General features: G+C 35.9%; 1 long non-coding RNA gene across 1 annotated transcript in view; it reads right to left on the minus strand.

Moving 5' to 3' along the window:
* Window positions 1–20,813, minus strand: part of LOC110596482 — a 385,377-nt gene that overhangs the window by 135,377 nt on the left and 229,187 nt on the right. The gene's annotated exons all lie outside the window — the stretch shown is intronic.

A 20,813-nucleotide genomic window follows, 5' to 3' on the forward strand; every position in this document is an offset into this window, starting at 1 on the left:
ACAAGATGACAAGCATGGAAAGCAGAATTAATCAAACAGAAGAAAGAATCTCAAAACTTGAAGACCAATACATGGAATTAACCCAATCTTTAAAAAACATAGAAACAAAACTCAGAAAGAAAGAACAAAGCCTACAAGAGATGTGTGATTATATCAAGAGGCCAAACCTATGCCTGATTGGTATCCCAGAAGAAGAAAAGGAAATGGAGAACACCTGGAGCAAGTATTCCAGAAGGTTATCTAAGAAAACTTTCCCCATTTCACCAGAGAAGTGACCATCCAAACACAAGAGATACAGAGAACCCCTGCAAGACATCAAATGAGAAGACTGATGATTAGACACAAAGTAGGCACACACACAAAAATAATCCTAAATGCAGCAAGAAAGAAAGACTACCTACTGGGGAAAACCAATCAGAATAGCAGCAGTCCTATTGGCAAAAACACTACAAGCTAGAAGGGACTGGAGTCCAATATTCGAACTCCTCAGAGATAAACAATTTCAACCAAAAATTTCCTACCCAGTCAAGCTCAGCTTCATCAGCAATGGAGAATTAAAATAGTTCCCTGATATCCAATCCCTAAGAGATTATGCAGTTTTCAGATCAGCTCTACAGGAGATGCTTGAAAAGGTATTGCAGAAGAAAAAAAAAAAAAAAAGAATGACCATGCACTTTGCAAGAAAACAGCAGAACACAGAATCAACAGAGAATACATCATGACTGCAAACTTGAAAACACACACATACATCAACCCAAAAGCTAAAAGAAAACAAACAAAAAAGGAAAAGATGTTATAAGAAACTCATGATGGGGATAAGCAATCATGAATGTGAGTGGACTAAATGCACTGCTGAAAAGGCACAGAATGGCGAACTGGATATAAAACCCTGACCCAATAATTTGCTGCATCCGGGAAACTCATCTCACCACAAAGGATGCACACAGACTCAAAATTAAAGGATGGAAAATGAGTTTCTAGGCAAATGGATCACAAAAGAAGGCAGGAGTCACAATCTTAATATCAGACAAAACAACCTTTAAGCTATCAAAAATTTAAAAAGATATGGAAGGATTTTACAGAATGATAAAAGGTTCACTCCATCAACAAGAAATATGCGTCCTAAACATACATGTACTCAACACAGAAGCACCAGCATTTATAAAGTAACTACCAAGTAAACTAAAAAAAGATATTGACTCTAACACTATTATAGCTGGAGACTTAAATGCCCCGCTAACAACCCTAGATAGATCATCGAGGCAAAAAATCAACAAAAAGATGCAGAACCTCAACTTGACACTTGGTCAAATGAACTTATACCTATAGAGTACGCCACCCAACAACCACAGAATATACATTCTACTCATCACCACATGGAATGTACTCCAAGATCAATCACATCCTCAGTCATAAATCAAGCGTAAACAAATTTCATAAGATTGAAATACTGCTGTGCTCCATCTCAGATCACAGTAAAATAAAAATAAATATCAGCACCCACAAAATTTCCCCAAAACCCACAAAGATATGGACACTAAACAATATGATGTTGAATGACTACTGGGTCAAAACAGAAATTAAAAGATACCTGGAAATAAAGGAAAACAAAGGAACATCCTACCAAAACCTCTGGGATGCTATGAAAATACTTCTAAAAGGGGAATTTATATCTGTACAAATATACATCAGGAAAATGGAAAAATCACAAGCTAACTGCTTAATAAATCACCTAAGAGAGCTGGAAAGACAAGATCACCAAAACTCTAACTTTAGCAGAAGAATCCATATCACCAAAGTCAAAGTCCAAATACAGGACATAGAAAGCAAAAATATCACAGAAAAAAAAATCAGCAAAACAAAAAGCTGTTTCTTTGAAAGAATAAACAAGATTGATGGACCCCTAGCCAGAATGACCAAGAAAAAGAGGGGAAAAGCCCAACTAAACAAAGTCAGAAATGCAAAAGATCAAATCACAACTGACCCCAAAGAAATATAAAAGATTATCAGAGATTACTATGCTTACCTGTATGGAAACAAACTTGATAACTTAAATGAAATGGAGGACTTGCTGACATCACATAACCTCCCAAGGTTGAAACGAGAAGACACTGAGACACTAAATGGACCAATAACAACCCAGGAAATGGACTCCATCATAAGAAAACTACCAAAAACAAACAAACAAACAAACAAAAAAGCCCTGGATCAGATGACTTTCTGGCAGAATTCTATAAAACGTACAAGGAGGATATGATACCAATCCTATTGAAAGGAGTCCAAGTAATCAAGAAAGACAAAATTCTCCCCAAATAATTTTACAAGGCTAACATGACACTGATATGCAAACCAGGTAAAGATTCAACAAAAAAAGAGAACTACCAGCCAATATCTCTAATGAACATAGATGCAAAAATCCTCAACAAGATTCTAGCAAATCAGATACAAAAACACATCTCAAAAATCATCCATATATTTATTATTGTACCAATCCCAGGCTGTTTTGAATATTGTAGCCTTACAGTAAAGTTTAAAGTCTGGAAGTGTGATACCTCATGCTTTAAAGTCTGGAAGTGTGATACTTCATGCTTGTTACATGACCAAGAAGGCTTCATCGCCAGGATACAGAGCTGGTTCAACATCTGCAAGACCATATAGGTAATTAAATACATCAACAGATGTAAAAAAAAAAAAAAAAGAACCACATGATCATATCATTAGATGTAGAAAAAGTTTTTGATAAAATCCAGAATCCTTTCTTGATGAAAACCCTCAAACACCTAGGCATAGAAGGAACATACCTCAAAATAGTAAATACCATCTACAATAAATGCACAGCCAGCATATTGCTAAATGGTCAGAAATCGGAAACATTTCCCCCTGAAAACCAGAACAAGACAAGGCTGCCCACTCTCATCCCTCTTGTTCAACATTGTTTTGAAGTCCTAGCTAGAATAATTAGCCAAGAGAAGGAAATCAGGGATATACAATTAGGAAAAAAGGAAGTTAAGTTATCCATCTTTGCTGACAATATGATCCTATACCTCGAAAACCCAAGAGAATCTGTCAAAATCTTGCTTTCACTGATAAAGGACTTTAGCAAAGTCTTGGAGTATTTTTAAAAAGTGCAAAAGACAGTTACATTCTTATACACTAACAACAAGCAGGCAGAGAACCAAATAAAAAGCACAATTCCATTCACAATAGCCACCAAAAAAATGAAATACCCTCAGCATCTTCCTAACCAGAGAAGTGAAAGAACTCTACAATGAAAACTACAAAACACTGCTCAAAGAAATCAAAGATGACACAAACAAATGGAAAAATTCCATGCTCATGGATAGGAAGAATCAACATTGTTAAGATGTTCATCTACAGATTCAATGCAATACCCATTAAATTACCAACATCATTCTTATTTATGCAGAATCATAAATGACCACAAATAGCCAAAACAATCCTCAGCAAAAGAAACAAAGCATGAGGTATCACACTTTCAGACTTTAAACTTTACTATAAGGCTACAATATTCAAAACAGCCTGGTATTGGTACAAGAATAAATATATGGGCCAATGGAACAGGTTAGAGATTCAGGAAGTAAAATCTCAATTTCTCAACCAACTCATCTTCAACAAAGCTTCTACCAACAACCACTGGGGAGAGGAGAACCTATTCAGTAAACGATGCTGGGAAAACTGGCTGACCACATGCAGAAGATTGAAACAGGACCCCTACCTATCACCATACACAAAAATCAACTCTAAATAGGTCAAAGACCTAAATGTAAAACCTCAAACTATAAGAACCTTAGAAAATGCAAAATGGAATTCCTCATGGAATTTGGAACTGGCAACCAAATCCTGATCAAAACCCCAAGTACCCATGCCATAAAAGATAAGATAGATAAGTGGAACATCATCAAACTGAAAAGCTTCTGCAAAGCAAAAGACACCATCAAGAGAACGGGGAGACAGCCCATAGAATAGGAAAAAGCATTTGCTAACTGTATATCTGGCAAAGGCCTAGCATGAAATATCTATAAGGAATTCAAACGTGCCAAAAGGAAAAAAAAAACAGCCCCATTAAAAAGTAGGCAAAAGACATGAATAGACCCTTCTCAAAAAAAGATATATGGGCAGCCAACAGACACATGAAAAAGGGCTCAGCCTCACTAATCATCAGAGAAATGCAAATCAAAACCACACTGAGATACCACCTAACCCCAGTAAGAATGGCCATCATTAATAAAACAAAAAACAACAGATGCTGGAAAGGATGTGGAGAAAAAGGAACACTTCTACACTGCTGGTGGGAATGCAAACTAGTGCAACCTCTTTGGAAAACAGTGTGATGATTTCTAAAAGAACTAGAAATTGACCTTCCATATGACCCACCAATTCCCCTCCTGGGAATATACCCAGAGGAACTCAAATCATTCTACAAAAAAAGATACTTGCACCCGCATGTTTACTGCAGCACTATTCACAATAGCAAAAACATGGAACCAACTGTGCTGCCCATCAAAACTGGTCTGGATAAAAAAATGTGGCACATATACACAGTGGAATATTATGCAGCCTAAAGAAGGACAAACATATGGACTTCGCAGCAACTTGGATGGATTTAGACTCTATAATACTTAGTGTTCTATCACAGAAACAAAGAACAGAGCACCACATGTTCTCACTCATAAGTGGACCCTGAACATTTACCATAATACTATAAAAAGGAGATTGGCAGTAGCAGGATACTGCTGGGATGGGGGGGCGGGGACACAACATCAATAAGCGTACCTGATCTCGAACCAGGGGAACAAAGAGAGGCCTAAACCTTACCTGAACGATGACCACTTGTAAACGTAATCTTGAATTGTACCCCCATCTTTAAAATAAAATGAAGAAATTGTTGGGAATAGTGGATATATACGTTCATGTGTTGATTGTGGAAATGGCTTCACTGGTGTATACCTATCTCAAAACTTGTCAAAATCTACACTGCAATTACTTGTAGTTTATTGTCAGTTATAGCTCAATAAAGTTGTAAAAAGCAAGCAATAGGTACTATTTCTCACTTTACAGGTGAGGAATCTAAGGCTCAAACAGGTCATATGATTTCCCTAAGATCACAGCTGGTACACAGAAGAGTCCAGGAGTTGCAGGGATCCCATACAGTAAACTTTAAAACTTATATGAAGCATCTAATATACTTCTCATTCACAGTAGACACTCAGAAAAGTGTATGTTTTCACTTTTAAAGTACAGAGAGTCATATAAAAAGTCTAAGATGCAAAAAAGTAAAGATTTTTAACTTCTTTTACCTTAAGATGTTTAAACATTCAAAAAATATTTTTTGCATAAAATAATCTTAATTGATAGAATGAACATAGGAGATAGAGTTTCTGCAGATCATACAAAAAGCATTTTACTATTATGCACTACTTGCTAGGTACAAATGAGACTGGTTTTTAAGTCATACAAAAATTTTGAAAGAACACCAGGTGATGAGTCAATAGCAAGGGACTCAGTTCTCAGGTGGCTAAGGTGCTTACATTTGAGTGGAGGATAGAGGTGACCAGCCACTCTAACTTTCTAAGAAAGAGCAATGGCCAAAGAGTTTCCCAAGGAGGAATTGCTATGTTTTATATCAGTCACCTTTTTGCTCTTCTTTTTCATATACATATATTTTATCTCTGCCCATGAATTGATTATAAATTCCTAAGGACAGCCTTTCTTTTTCTATTTTATTGTTTTTTTTTTTAAGATGTGGGGTATATCCCACCTTGTGTACTTAAAGAGTACTGAATCTACTACATTCTTGTATACTGAATAAATAAATGAATGAGTGAATGCTAGTGTTAGTCTGAACGATAAAGCAATATGAATGACAAAGATCCCCTACAAAGTTACCTTGGACTTTACTCTATTTTCCTGAAAAAGTATATTTAAAAATTTTTTTTCAATAAGTCTTCTCACTTATGAATACATTTTCCTGTACTCTTCTCTCTTATCTTGAAAAAGACAAGTAGAAGAAGGATTGTATCTTAAGTACAATATTTGCTGCAATTATACCTTCTGTAGACAAGGACAGAATATGGCAGTATAACCAGGGAATCACAGTCATCACTTTATCTGAGAGTTTTGAAAGTAACTAAATTCTGTGTGCACCTGTTTTATTCTTCACAGATGACATGCGCTAATACCTATGTGAGAGCTACCTGATAAAAATGTCATAATCTCAAGTATCTTCAATTTTCTCACACTAATGGTAGCCAAGTTTTACCTTTGCCTCTGAAATCAGCAAGGCCCTGCTTACGCACTTTAGCCCCTAGTGTGAATATATTTTGTGTTTATGTTGCATCTCTAACTCCTCAATGCAATTTTATCTTTAAGGATATTCTGATCCCTTTAAAAATGCAAATTTTTCTCAGTCTTCCATAGAAAGAAAAAAAATCTTTAGTTTTCAGTGGGGATTTAATCAATGAGATGGAAAGGGATTTTAGCATTGACAAGAGATATTTAGTATGATCATTTCCCTCTGCTTTTTTAAAAATCCAATACGGTGATGAACAACGTGAATATGAAAAAGCAGCAGGAATCATTTTGACTCCCTTCCCTCATGCTTCCCACCATATAGTGTCTTAGTTTTACTGGTCCCTTGTTTAAGCCTTTTCCCTGCCACCTGAACTTTCACAATAGCCCTCACAAGCTGCTTCTCTAGCCCAAGACTTTTTTCCCTTCTAATCAACTCTACCAACTATTGACTGAACTAATTTTTCAAAAACAAAGCTCTTGTCATACTGCTGAACTAGTTGGTTGTGATGATCTACCTATGATCTACCAAATGCCTAAGCTTGGTTCTTACGGGCCACAATAACATAATCACACTTAATTTTCTAGCCTATACATGCACCTGTACTCAGTTAAACTGGACTTATTGTTCTCTATCCCATAGTTACATGCTTCCATTTGTATGTACCATACCATGGTGTGCTAGTTCCCTCACTACTAGGATGCTCCTCTCTTCATCTCCTATTCCACTGGCAAAACTCTATCCAACTTTCAAAGAATCTTAAAAGGTCTGCTTCCTATTGTACTTCTTCTCAAAAGGGTATATCTTAAATTCTTTGAACCTAGCCAGATGTAGTGGCATGCATCTGTAGTTCCAGTTACTTGGAAAGTTGAGGCGGAAGGATTGCCTAAGCCCAGCAGGTCAAAGCTGCAATGGCCGAAAGCATGCAGCTGCACTCCAGTCTGGGTAATAAGAGTGAGACTCCAACTCAAAAAAAAATTATCTGAACCCCTTAGAATACTATTTTTTACCCTATTAATACATATATTCTGAATAAAGAACTACATCTCCTCTCTAAGCATCTCTTCTCCAATCATCAATGCAGCCTAATTAACATTTATTAATTCCTTCTTTGAGTTATGCATTGGATTAGACAGACACTAGGGACACAAAAAGGAATGCAAGTGTAATAAGCATGTCTAGATTCTAAGGTTCTTGAGGGCAGGGTCTTTGTGCATTTGCATCTGTTTCCAATGCAGTATCTAATGCTGTACTTTGAATAGTCAGTACTCAGTGTGGAGTTGAATTAGCTTCCAACAGGTACTAAGCACTCTCTTGGGAAGAAAAAATTTGCTACGAAAAAAGGATTTGTCTTAATGGGAAAACAGACAGTCATATCTTTAAACAGTTTTTCAGAGGCCAAGTTGGGAATTAGATTGACCACAATTATAACATCCAGAGTGAAGACCCTAATGAGGTCAGATGACTTCTCACTAAACACGAACCTCTAAGAAGGTCAAGCTGCTTCAGACAATAAATGACCATATATGGTCAAAGCTTCAGTACTGCAATTTGGTCCAGGCAAGGATGGTTATTGCTTCACATCTGCTTCTTTACTCTTTTGGGAGTTTGTATAGGACTCTTTAAGTTGACTTCAAGATTTAAATATGTATATATTCAATATATCTGGGTGACAGCCACTTCCTGTTTGACCTAATCATATCTACAAAGCCTTACTGTATATGCCTTCAAGGCTGCATATCATTGCTGAAAACCTAGACACAGGGAGATCTTTCTGCACTGTGTAATTGGGACAGCCTTGTATTTACTCTCATCATGCTTACATTTCGTCCTTTCCTGGGAAGCAGAATGGACAGACACAGTAAGGCTTTTTTAAAAGATGACACCAGGAATGAAAATGGTCAAAAGCATTATGCAAAAACAAAACTCAAACAAAACAAAAAATTTCTTGACAATGATATTTATTAATAACAATGAAAAAATTCAAGTGGCAAAAATGAGGACAGGGCTGACCAAACCAAGCCCCAATGTCTGGCACCCGCCAAGCTAAGAGCTCTTTGTGTTAAGCTCAACTCCTCCCACAGTGACACATCTCTCCTCCAGGAAAAAATTCAGTGGCACAAGCAACAATCACTTTGCCCATTTCTGAAAGTCACTTTAGCAGCCCAAGGGCCTAAATTAAGGGTCAATCTCAGAGAAAGGAGAGAAATACACTCTTTTTGTGTAGAAGGAACAGAAACCTAAAAAGCCAGGATATTACATCTGTGTTTCTGGAGAGAAATGTTAGCACAAGACAGCTGCAATATTCTAACGGGATGAGAAAAAGGCCAGGCAGGGCTTTTTCATGGCATTCAGCATAAGACTAAGATGTAACAGTTCTGAGACCAAACATTTGAGGTGCTCTGAGACTATTCAACTTATGGAAATTTTATCAGATTAATTTGTAATCAAGAATATCCTAAAAGAAATAAAACCCTACTAGTATGCTGATATGGAAACAAATAGACTCAAGTCAAATCAGCTATTTAAATTCCACCTCGGCCTTTTTCTTCCTTTCATTCCTTTCTTCTTTTCATATTTTTTAATTTGTTTATTCATTCTTTCAACATATATTTATTTGAAACTTACTACGTATCAGGCATTGTGCTAGAAACTCAGCATACAATGCTTTGAACACACAATCATGGTCTCTGCCCTGACAGAGTGTTTAGTCTCATGAAAGAAATAGACATTATATAAACATACAAATAAATGATAAATGCCAATCATTTTAAGTGCTTTAAAGACCAAAAAATTGGCATTTAGAGAAAAGAACTGGGGCTGCAGGGAGAGGAATCTATCTTACAAGAGTGTTAAAAAGGATTAAAAACAACCATGTAAAAGGTGCCTAGCCCATGCAAGTGCTTAACACAAGCAACTGCTGTTGTTTGTTAACTTCTCTGCCAAGTATAGACCCCTGACTGCCTATTCCCTCCCATTGCTCTCCTGTGACAGAAACTGGGAAGTGTTAGAGCACTGTTCAGTGTGGTTGTGGGTGAGTGGCGGCTATTTCCTTTAGACATTTCAAATTGTTGCACAGCTTGCCATTCTATCGTTTTTCTATAACCCACAACCTTGTCTTGGACATATCTGGTTTCATCTCCTGCTGGGTATTCTTGAGATAATTTATAAACTTTACCCTTTTGGTTCCATGGGATATTTATCACCTTTATCTCTAAGTCAAACTATGCTCAAAATGACCATCATCAACAACTGAGTCTTATTTATTCTACATGGAAGAAAAGCTAAGGACTTCCCTCATGGTTTTAAGTGAATGGTTATATAGAATATCACACTGTAGAAGACTTTTCTAAAAACCTGAAAATTCTATTAGAGCACAATTATTTCTCTAACTTGTTCTTAATGAGCAAACATTCAACCTGCCTTAAAGTCTGACAAATCCTAATTCAGATTTAGTAAACTGCTGAACCAATAAAAATGATAATTTCTTTCTAATTATCTTCTCTTCATCGCCTCACAATAGTAAAACTAATTTCAGTGGTTCCTCAGATTCTTTGATTGCTCAAATTGAACGAGAGTGCTCTTAGTTTATGAAGGGGAACCCCCCAAAAAACCTGGAAATTATTTATTAAAAATTGTGTTTATTCTTATATGTTTAAACTTCAGTCACAATGAAAGTACTCTCCGTTTGATGCAATACACCTACTGAGACAATTTTTCCACTGCTCAAAACAGTTTTTGAACTTGTCAATTTTGATGCTTTTTAGTGCTTCTGCCATTTTTTTTGTTTTACCTCTTCCACATCAGAAAAATGTTTCCTGCCCTTTAAGGACTTTTTTCATCGGGGAAATAAAAAAGTCACAGGATAAAATCGGGCAAATAGGGAGGATGGGCATAGGGGTCATGACTTTTTTGGTCAAAAACTGCTGGACACTCAACGCAGTGTGGGCAGGTGGTCATGTAAATCACCCGACATGAAATGAGCAAACGCATTGAAAAATCTCCCCCCAAAATACACTGAAGCTGAATGCAGGTTCTCACAACAACACCAGCTGGTACACTGATGCCTCTGGGTTCCTAGAACACTTGCCTAGCAGAGGAAGCCTGTACTACAAGGGGCCTACCCTCCAAAAGATAATTCTGGGGGTTTTTTGGGTCCCCCCTCATATCTAAGAACTCTAATCAGGACTCTTCAGTTCTTAATCAAAACGGTGACACTGTATATAACTTAGGGAATATGTGTTAGGTATTATCTTACAACTTGGTAAGAAGCAGCATACAGACCAATTATAAACAACCTATCTCTGTGGGGAAAAAAAGAAAGAACAGAAAGGAGGGGAGAAAGTAAGGAAAAAGGAGGGAAGGGGGAAGAAGAGAGAAAGGAGAAGGGAGACCATTACACTGTAAGTCACTTTGCAGAGAAGTGATTTCAAAGAGCTTACCAGCCCCCAAACTAAAAGCATGCATCTTAGTTTCATAGTTACAAAGAACAAGAACTTTCTAAAGTTCACCCATATACAATATTAGAATGTAATACATGGATGATTATTTTACATATATCTGTATTAATCTTTACCCAGAAAAAGCAAAATTATTCTCATTGGTTTTTACCAGGAAGGCATACATTTCCAAAAATTCCTGCAGTTGTACTTAAAAGGCACTGAGTTGAAATCAATAATCAAGGTAGGGGGAATAATTGCAGAGCACCTTTTAAAATACTGTTGTCTGATGCAAACAAGTATTCCCACATCTTATAAAATAGTCCTAAAGTTTATTGTGTGACTCTACAAAAATATCTTATTTCAATCACTTCATGTTTTACTTATTTCTCTCCCTGTTTCTCTGCTTCTCAATCATTTCCGTGAAGTTGGAAGGACAGGTATTTCTTCCATTTATTCAACCATATCATCTCAAGAAGGTGCAGGCCCTCAACATTTTTTGATACTCGACTCCCTTGTTTACACCCTCATTTTTTCATACTTTACTTTCTTAGCCTTCTCCCAGATATTGCCTTTTAGCTATCTGTCTTGTGACTGCAATTTCAGGAAAAGATTCCCTCTAACTAGTCATAGAATTAACATAATCAGTGACTTCCACATACTGCTTCTACCAGAACAAAGCCCAGAATGTTTTAATTCCTTAAAGCTGTAAGCCATTCAATGAGTGTGTACTTACTGCTATATCAGATAGCAAATTATGTGAGACTAATCTCACCTTTAAAAAAAATCCATTCTGATTATTTTATAATATACATAATAATGGAAGAAAAATAATATTCACATGAGGAGGACTAATATACCTGGATTTCTTCTTCATTTTGTTCAATAAAATTCAGAATACTAGGCAATAATTAAAACTAAGCCATAAGCTTGTTACCACTCTGCCTTAGCTTTGAGAAAGAAAAAAGAATCTATAGTCTGCCTAATTTAGGCAGTTATGGGGGTTCCATTAATGCCATTGCTTAATTATCTACGATACCAGGATCAAAAAGGGAAAAATAATAATTAACTGTCAAACATACCTTTTCGTTGTGCTTTTGTGCTCCAAAGGTATAAAAGAACCCAGAGGTGAAATAAAAATAGAAAATCTGCTTTTACTAATGAATTTGTTCATTTAAGTTTATATGAAACAGTGTGAACTGAAAAGAAAAAGAACTAACTCCAGTACAGTTTGTATCCAAAGAAAACTTCACCCACATAAACTTTCTAATAACATATCAAGCTTTCAGCCCTTAGGGTAAAGACCATCTTTTCTTCTCTTGTAAGCACTGTGCCAAGCCCTTAGTGCTAAGCAAATAATAATAATTAGCATTACATCATATAGACCAACTTTTTTGAATGATTAAACATTAAGGATAATCTCTTTTGCCAGTCATCTATGAAACATAATGCTTTAGAAATTAATTTCTTTACACTATAATTGCTTCATATCATTGAAAACCTCCAACAAGAAATATGCAGGTCATATACAGAGAGAGATTGGACAAAATGTTGTATCTTTATTAGCAATATGTAACTCACATTTTGATGTTTGGAACTGGCAAAAATTTGGTAAAATGATAATCCTTTATACCAATAATTCAAAGTAACATGAAATATGAACTCTAAATAAATCTTTATGCTGAAAGTGATGTGTAAAGACAAACATACAACAAAATGAGCTGCATTTTACTGGTCATTCAAATAATCTTTATAAACTGACTAGTTACTAAAATACTTGAGTAATCAATGGCTCTACTTTTTTCTGAATTGGAGAAAGACTATATTTCACATCCTTTTTTTTTTTTTTTTTTTTTTTTTGCGTCAGAGTCTCGCTCTGTTGCCCAGGCTGGAGTGTAGCAGCATGCTCACAGTCACCACAGTCTCAACCTGCTGGGCTCAGATGATCCTCCCACCTCAGTCTTCCAAGTAGCTGGAACCACAGGCATGTGCCACCATGCCGACTAATTTTTTTTATTTATTGTAGAGACAAGGTCTTGCCATGTTGCTTAGGCTGGTCTCAAACTCCTGAGCTCAGGCAATCCTCTCGCCTCTGCCTCCCAAAGTGCTGGGATTACAGACTTGAGCCAACATGCCCAGCTATTTCATATCTTATAGATCATATTATAAAATAATAGCTAGCTGTGTACAATTGATGCATTTTTGACACTTCTTCACTTCCTTATTTAGAGACCACCACCCAGCTCAAATAATGGTTTTATTTCCCTCCTCTCTACACATTTAATTCCTTTCAATATTAATGAAATTTATATAAGAATAATAGAAGATGATTAAGCTTAACTTCTTGGTTAAAAACAAGTTCAGAGAGCTTTTGGGGGAAAATATGCAAATTTATTAGCAGTTCTTAGAAAACTGCCCCCAAGCCCCGCATAGTTTCCAATCCCGAGTTAGGAAGAATTTGCTCCAACAGGCATTGAATCACTTGAATGTTGACTCTTGTGCAGCTCTACTCCACCTTCTAACGTAGCCAATAAATTCAGCTTTACTACAGTACTATAAAAATGTGAAATAACCATAGCACCTAAAAAAAAGAGCTGTCGGCACTGTACTAGTTAAAGAAAACCTTAAACTGAATACTAATGCAAAAATGTAATGATGGTTTGCCTAGTTGTCAAAAGAGTTACAACAATTATTTTGCCATAATGTGTAAGTTATCTTGAAGACATCTGAGAATACTGGTATGTAGGATTCAGAATAAGTTCCCAAAGTGTCACTGTTCTTGTGGGGTTTTTGTTCAGTATCAATAAATCATCAATATTCAACCTTCACTATAACACTCCTCTGATTAAAGGATTGCCTTACAAGTGAATAAACATTATAAAGAAATATTGTGCCTCTTTACAAAATCACCTTCCTTGATTAGCATCCAACATGGATCTACCTCACAGCAAATTCCACTTTCCAGTGAATGTGTAATTGTGAAGTTCTGGTAAAACATTCAAACAACATCAATACAGTTTTACTTCCCCTTTTCCTTTATAAACCACGGCCAAATTTTTAGAGTTGAAAAGTAAACCAAGATCAAATTTAGACATGTTGTTTGAAATTAGCGAAGATGAAACACTTCAGTGCCAGACAAAAGCCCTGATTTTAAGAGTAGGTTTTTGCCTTCCCTGAAATGCCTAGCTCAGGCTGTGTATTTTTATGCCTGCAGATATTGGCATGTTTCACATTTAAGATTATGACACACCAACTTATTTTGAAATTTTTAAAATCTTCCACTGCGCATGTTTCAAATGCTGCATGACTATCACTGATAATTGAGCAATTAACTTGAAATTACCGAATGTGCTGTGATGGCACAATATGAAGTAAGCAATATGAAAGAAGAAGGAACAGAGGAATATGAAACAGTGAAAAAAAAAGTAATAAAGGGTAAAATAGGCCATAATAATAATAATAGTTCTGAGTAAGTTTTAATGGTCCCAGGTCTCAGTGGTTTAATAGTGTCAGTAAAATGGCTTAATGAAACAAGTCCTGAGTATTACAAACTTTTTAGAGCAGTTTGTTCTGGTGCTACAAAAAAGGAAGCTTATTTCTAACTGGTCTTGTGTAATATTTGAGGAATGATCCAAAAAGTAAGTACAGGAGTTTTATTAGACAACAAGCACAGAAGAATTAGGTTGAAAATCCTGACAGATTCTTAAGACACATAAGCTTGCAAAAAATGGATGTAAGGTCTTCCTTTAGGTGTAAGACAGACAAAGCAAAAGTTCATCAAGCTATTGTGAACACATTTTCCAATCAAAAATTAAGACACACAGCTTGACGTGCGGACCGAAAGAGGAAACTCGGCTCTACTGGAAAAACCAGAATGCCACCTCTTCACTGTTCATCCCATCAAGGTCGCTAATACTGAGCTTTTCTGACTAAAACCAGAGTGTGACTGCAAAGAGTAGCTTTTCTGTGCTTAAATATAGTCAGTGAAGCAAATTCCATTAACCTAAATCCTACCTTTTTTTGGTGGCAGTCCATCTTAAGGGTTTGCAAGAAAAACCAACAATTTAGAAAGTCAGAGACGGAAAAGAGATTCAAAACTACAGCAAATAAAACACGATTAAAAACATTTTTTTCCTAAAAATTCCATCAATACGGCTCCAAAACACCACTAGGAGTAAAAATAGGCCAGCCTGTCCTTTCAGGTATAAATTAGAAACAGAAGGTAGAGAAGGCAGAAGGAACAAGTATCTAAGGGCACTAATATATAAAATTTAAAAGCTTACGATGTAATGGATATATACATTCAGATTAGCAAACTCTTTTCAATTAAAATAGATTTCTGGCCACAGTTCACAAATGTATAGTAGCTGTGTGTATTAATGTAGATACTTCAAATGTCAGTATATCTCTAATTAACATGAGCATACAACTGCAAAACTGAGAAGGCACAATTTTAAATTCCTTACATTCCCAGCATTAATGCTTTCGTGGGGCAGCTCCCGTTGTCATGGAAAATGGCATTCAAGCCCTATTTGTGGATTTCCACAGCTCATCTTTTTTATTTACCTGCTCTATGTCAAGATTAGCCTGGAATAATATTTTTTAAAGATAACCCACTTAGACCTACTTGTCCTTAAAATCACAGATGTTCTCTCTGAGGAAGCTTTGGTCTGGGTTAGGCTCAGTGTAAGACAGATTTCTTTTCATTTTGAAATACCACAAAGACACAAATCTGTGACTCTTTTTGTTTGTTTCCTAAAAATCTATGCAATTCAAAAAATTTCAGCTGAAGCATGGCATGTGGCAGTTTTGGAATAGAGGAGTAGGAAAATATCAGGGAGGACTAAATGGTCCCGGAACACAAGAAACTGAAGTGGTAGAAGGCTTTCTGCAATTCCTTCCCTGAGTTACTGGACCTCAACTTTTCAAAAATATTTGTACAGCAACCAAGTGAAGACTGAGATAGTGATCAAAAACAGCAGAAAGAGAACTGAAATTTTCTCTGAGAAAGAGAGAAAACTGTATGGTCTTGTGGAAAGAGCACTAAATTTATACCATGAATTCTAGGCTTGCATCCTGGTACTCTGCAAAAAAAATGAAGATGATTCCTACTCATCCCACAGAGTTTTTATGGTATTCAGCCAATTTAAATGTCTGCATAATCAAGAGTTATACAATCTTAAGATTCTGTTGTTGTTGTTATTATTATTGCCTTAAGCCTGGGGTTAAACAATAATCATTTTTTGTGCCAGTCAATAAAATTCTTGTCAGAGACCTCAGAAAAAATTGCCATTAGAGATCATGTACAGAGACAGAATTTTATAAAAAGGAATTCATTATCAAATTAGTAAAAAGGCATGGGTAACCTGAAAAAAACAGTGTACCTAATGAACTATCTCCGTGGGAATTTTTTTTTAACCAATCATTTATTGCCTTGGTAAAACTAAATGGTCAGAACTATGTAACTAGTTTTCATTAGAGATAAAAAATTAAATGTGAGATATTAACATGCAAAACAAGGTCATCTTACACAATGCCTACTATGGGAAAGGAGAAAGCTAGTCTCTTTCTTTTTTTTTTTTAAGAGGAAAAAAATAACTAGACTAAGAAGCTACTTCTGAAGAGATAGCTATTTTCCTTCTCAGTGTTTTCCTCTTCTGACCTGGGTAGTTGATTTGAGTAGGTAAGATTCCAATCGGTTCTCACACTCTTGGTGTGGCCCATTCATTATGGATGTGCAAAACAATATCCCACCCTCCTTATCTCACAGACAGGCTTGCACACCTTACTAAGAAACCTTCCCATGGCCATGAGGTATAACTTTCTGCCTTAGATCATGTAGCAAATAAGCAGTTCCAGGACACGGAAATTAAGGTTCATAAAAGAAGCCATTGTCACTGAACCCATTTGTTCCTTAGGTCTGACTAGATAAATATTCCTATTGTTTTTGCTGCCTCATCATTCAGTAGAAGTGATGGACAGTTTTCACAATTACTGAAACAGAAACTCAAGAATTGTAGATGCTTATGTTAATTTCATCAGCCTTATCTTTGTCACAGTATCCTGCAACATTTCTTTAACAATAAGGTTCAAAGTCAAAAGATGGCCCTAACAAAGCTCGAATCACTGACCAAAAGAACAGCAAAGTTCGTGCTCTAAACTAGCATATGGAAATTTTCAAGACTCAAAAATTACTGCTTTAGGCCTATCTAACTCGCATAACTTCTGCCTAAGTGATCAGACAAAATCTGACAACGTTTTTTGGGTTTTTTTAAGTTACACTCCAGAAATAACCATATACAAACTAAATCAACAGTGTCCCTTCTTCTAATTTTAGCCTTTCCTTTTGTTAAATCACAAGAAAATGCTCAGTTACTTGGGACACCTCCATTCAAAGTTAGCCTGTGTGTGTCGAGCAAGGGGGAGGAAGAAGTGAAGAACTCAGGAAACAGAGCCTTTGGATGATAAGAAAAGTAAACTGCATTTTATAAAGGCCATCATGGCTGAAATGCTGGTAATTATATTTGTCACTTAAAAATTTGATCATCCTAAAACATTACTAAAGGGAATCACTAACTAATATGAGAGAAGAAAGAAGGTACAAGAAAGGACAAAGCAACTAAAGTAAGATTTGGCCAGCTCAAAATTATTTTCCTTCACTCAGATTTCCAACAGGTTAAGCTCAGCTCTTTAGAATCCTCTCTTTTGACTGAGAGCCCTTCAAAGATACTTAATATTTCCTTCTCCATCTTCTTTGCCTCCTAGTCCTCACCATGATACGTTGCATAAGTTAAAAACTTATATTCAATCCAAATGAGCCATAGAGTTTATACAATTTTGTGTCTTACATTAGAATTACTAAAATAATAAAATGTAAAGTGATAGTTTATAAAATAACCTACCCATTCTTAAAACATTAAAAATTCATAAGATATATTAAACCATATTAAACACGAACATCTATTTTTTAAAAGTTGGTTCATAATGTCTGTTCCAATCAACACTACTATTAGAAGAAAAGCCAAGTTAATTTTAAGTAAGATTTCACTGCTCTCTGCTTAAAACCTGAATCACTTAAACCCTAACATTATGCTATTTATTTCAAATAATTTTCTAGAAGTGTATTCTTTAAAACTCCTTCATAATGGTACACTAACAGAGAAAAAGTTTCCTATGTCTTTGCCGCTACCAAATGTAGAAGAGTTCCCTTAAATACCAGTGGTTGACAACAATGTACACATATAAGTATATTTTAAACTAGAGTTACTTAAATATGAGCTTATATACACACAGACATGTTTAATATCTGCCACATATTCTACATTACTTTAACATAAAAATATATATTCAATAATTTCAAGTACTTTAATAGATCTTTAAAATTCATTCCATTTTTTCTTAAAATTAATCTTCTTTACTTAGAAAAAGTACCTTTGTCCTCCAAAATACCATTTAATGGCATTTGGAGAGTGAGGAAGAAAGCAGAAACACCACCATTTGAATGTACATTATGCATTCACCAAATGAGTCTTTGTTGCTTCAGTAGAGGTATATCTTGGAGATACTGAAGGTTCAGTTCCAGACTACCACATTAAAGTGGATACCACAATTAAATGAGTCATATAAATTTTTTGTTTTCCAGTGTATGAAAACTATGTATATACTACACTGTTCTCTGTTAAGTGTGTAGTACCATTATATCTGGAAAAAAAAAGTTACCTGCTTTAATTAAAAATACTTTATTGCTAGAAAATGCTAACGATCATGTGAACACTCAGTGAGTTGTAATCTCTTTGATGGTGGAGTATCCTGCGCTGATATTGATGGCTGCTGCCTCGTCAGGGTGGTGGTTGCTGAAGGCTAGGGTGGCTGTGACAATTTCTTACAATAAGATAATAAAGTTTACCTCATCGATTGACTCTTCCTTTCATGAAAGATTTCTCTGTAGCGTGCAATATTGTTTGATAGCATTTTACCCATGGAAGAACTTCTTTCAACATTAATGTCAATCCTTTCAAATTCTGCTGCTACTTTACCAAGTACATTGATGTATTTGTTGCCATTTCAACAACATTCACAGCATCTTCACCAGAAGCAGATTCCATCTCAAGAAATTACTAAACCCATTTATAAGAAGCTATTTGTACATTTATAAGAAGCTATTACTCCTCTGTTTAAGTTTTATCATGAGACTGGAGCAATTCAGTCACATAGTCAGACTTTACGTCTAATTTTACTTCTAATTCTAGTTTTGTTGCTACTTCCACTACATCTACAGTTATGTTCTCCACTAAAGTCTTGAGCCCCTCAAAGTCATACATGAGAACTGGAGTCAACTTCTTTCAAACTCCTGTTAATGCTGTTATTTTGACTTCCTCTCATGAGTCACAAATGTTCTTAATGACATCTAAAATGATGAACCTTTTCCAGAAGGTTTTCAATTTACTTTGTCCAGACCCATAAAAGGAATCACTATCTATGGCAGTTATAGCCTTACAAAGTGTAGTTCTAAATAAGACTAGAAAATGAAAATTATTCCTTGATTCATAAGCTGCATATTGGATGTTGTACTAGCAAGCATGAAAAAAAATCTCCTTCTATATCTCTATCAAAGCTCTTGGGTAATCAGGTACATTGTCAATGAGCAGTAATATTTTGAAAGGGATCTTTTTCCTGAGCAATAGGTCTCAATAGTGGGCTTAAAATATTAAATAAACCATGCTGTAACCAGAGGTGCTGTCACCCGGACTTTACCATTCCATTCCTAGAGCACAGGAAGAGTAGATTCAGTATAATAATTCTTAGGGGCTCTGACATTTTCAAAATGGTAAATGAGCACTGGCTTCAACTTAAAGCAGCCAGCTGCATTAGCCCCTAACAAAATAGCCTGTTCTTTGAAACTTTGAAACCAGGCATTGACTTCTTTCTAGCTATGAAAGTTCTCTTCCCATCTACATTGAAAATCTGTGGTTTAGTATAGCCACCTTCATCAATGAGCCTAGCTGGATCTTCTGAATAACTTGCTGCAGCTTCTCCACCAGCACTTGCTGCTTCATCTTGCACTTTCAATGTTAGGAAGACAGCTGCTTTCCTTAAAACTTGTGACCCAACCTCTGCTAGTTTCCAGCTCTTCTTCTGCAGCTTCCTTGCCTTTCTCAGCCTTCCTGGAATTGAAGAGCTAGAGCCTTGCTTTGTTTTAGGCTTTGGCTTTTGGGAATCTTGTGGCTGGTTTCATCTTCTATCCAGACGACTAAAACATTCCCCATATCAGCTATAAGGATGTTTCTTATCACTCACATGTTCACTGGAGCAGCAGTTTTAACTTCCTTCAACAATCTTTCCTTTGCATTCATGACTTTGCTAACTGGCTCAAAAGGTCAACTTTCAGCCTATCTATCACAGCTTTCACATCTTTCTCACTAAGCTTAATCATTTCTAGTTTTTGATCTAAAGCGAAAGACTTGCAAGGTTTCTTTTCATCTGAACACATAGTGACTACTGTACGGTTATTAATTGGCCTAATTTCAAATTGTTGTGCCTCGGAGAACAGAGAGTCCCATGGAAAGGAAGAGTAATGGGGGAACAGCCAGTTGGTGAAACAGTCAGAACACACACACATTTCAAAGTTAAGTTCAAAGTCATATGATGAGCAAGGTTCATGGTGCCCCAAAACAATCACAATAGTAACATCAAAGGCCACAGATCACAGATCATAACAGATACAGTAATAATGAAAATGTTTGAAATGTTACGAGAATTACCAAATTGTGACAGAGAAACATGAAGTGAACACATGCTGCTAGAAAAATGGCACCAGTAAACTCGTCTGATGCAGGTTTACCACAAACCTCTAATTTGTTAAAAAAACAAAAAACAAAAAACAATGTTTGCAAAGTGCAATAAAAATAAGCATGCCTTTACATAATCTCCTCATGTACTGACAGCTCTTTGAATTCTGTATCATCTCACATCTTTTCTATGGGCAAAGGCATATAGACTTTTCAAGTCCAGACAACCAGAAGACTGTCTTTAGGGTAAACTATTCATGTGTGTATAGAATACAC

Source organism: Carlito syrichta, unplaced genomic scaffold, assembly GCF_000164805.1.
Source record: "Carlito syrichta isolate Samal-C Ts95f unplaced genomic scaffold, Tarsius_syrichta-2.0.1 Scaffold309476, whole genome shotgun sequence".
In the NCBI taxonomy this organism is placed as follows: domain Eukaryota; kingdom Metazoa; phylum Chordata; class Mammalia; order Primates; family Tarsiidae; genus Carlito; species Carlito syrichta.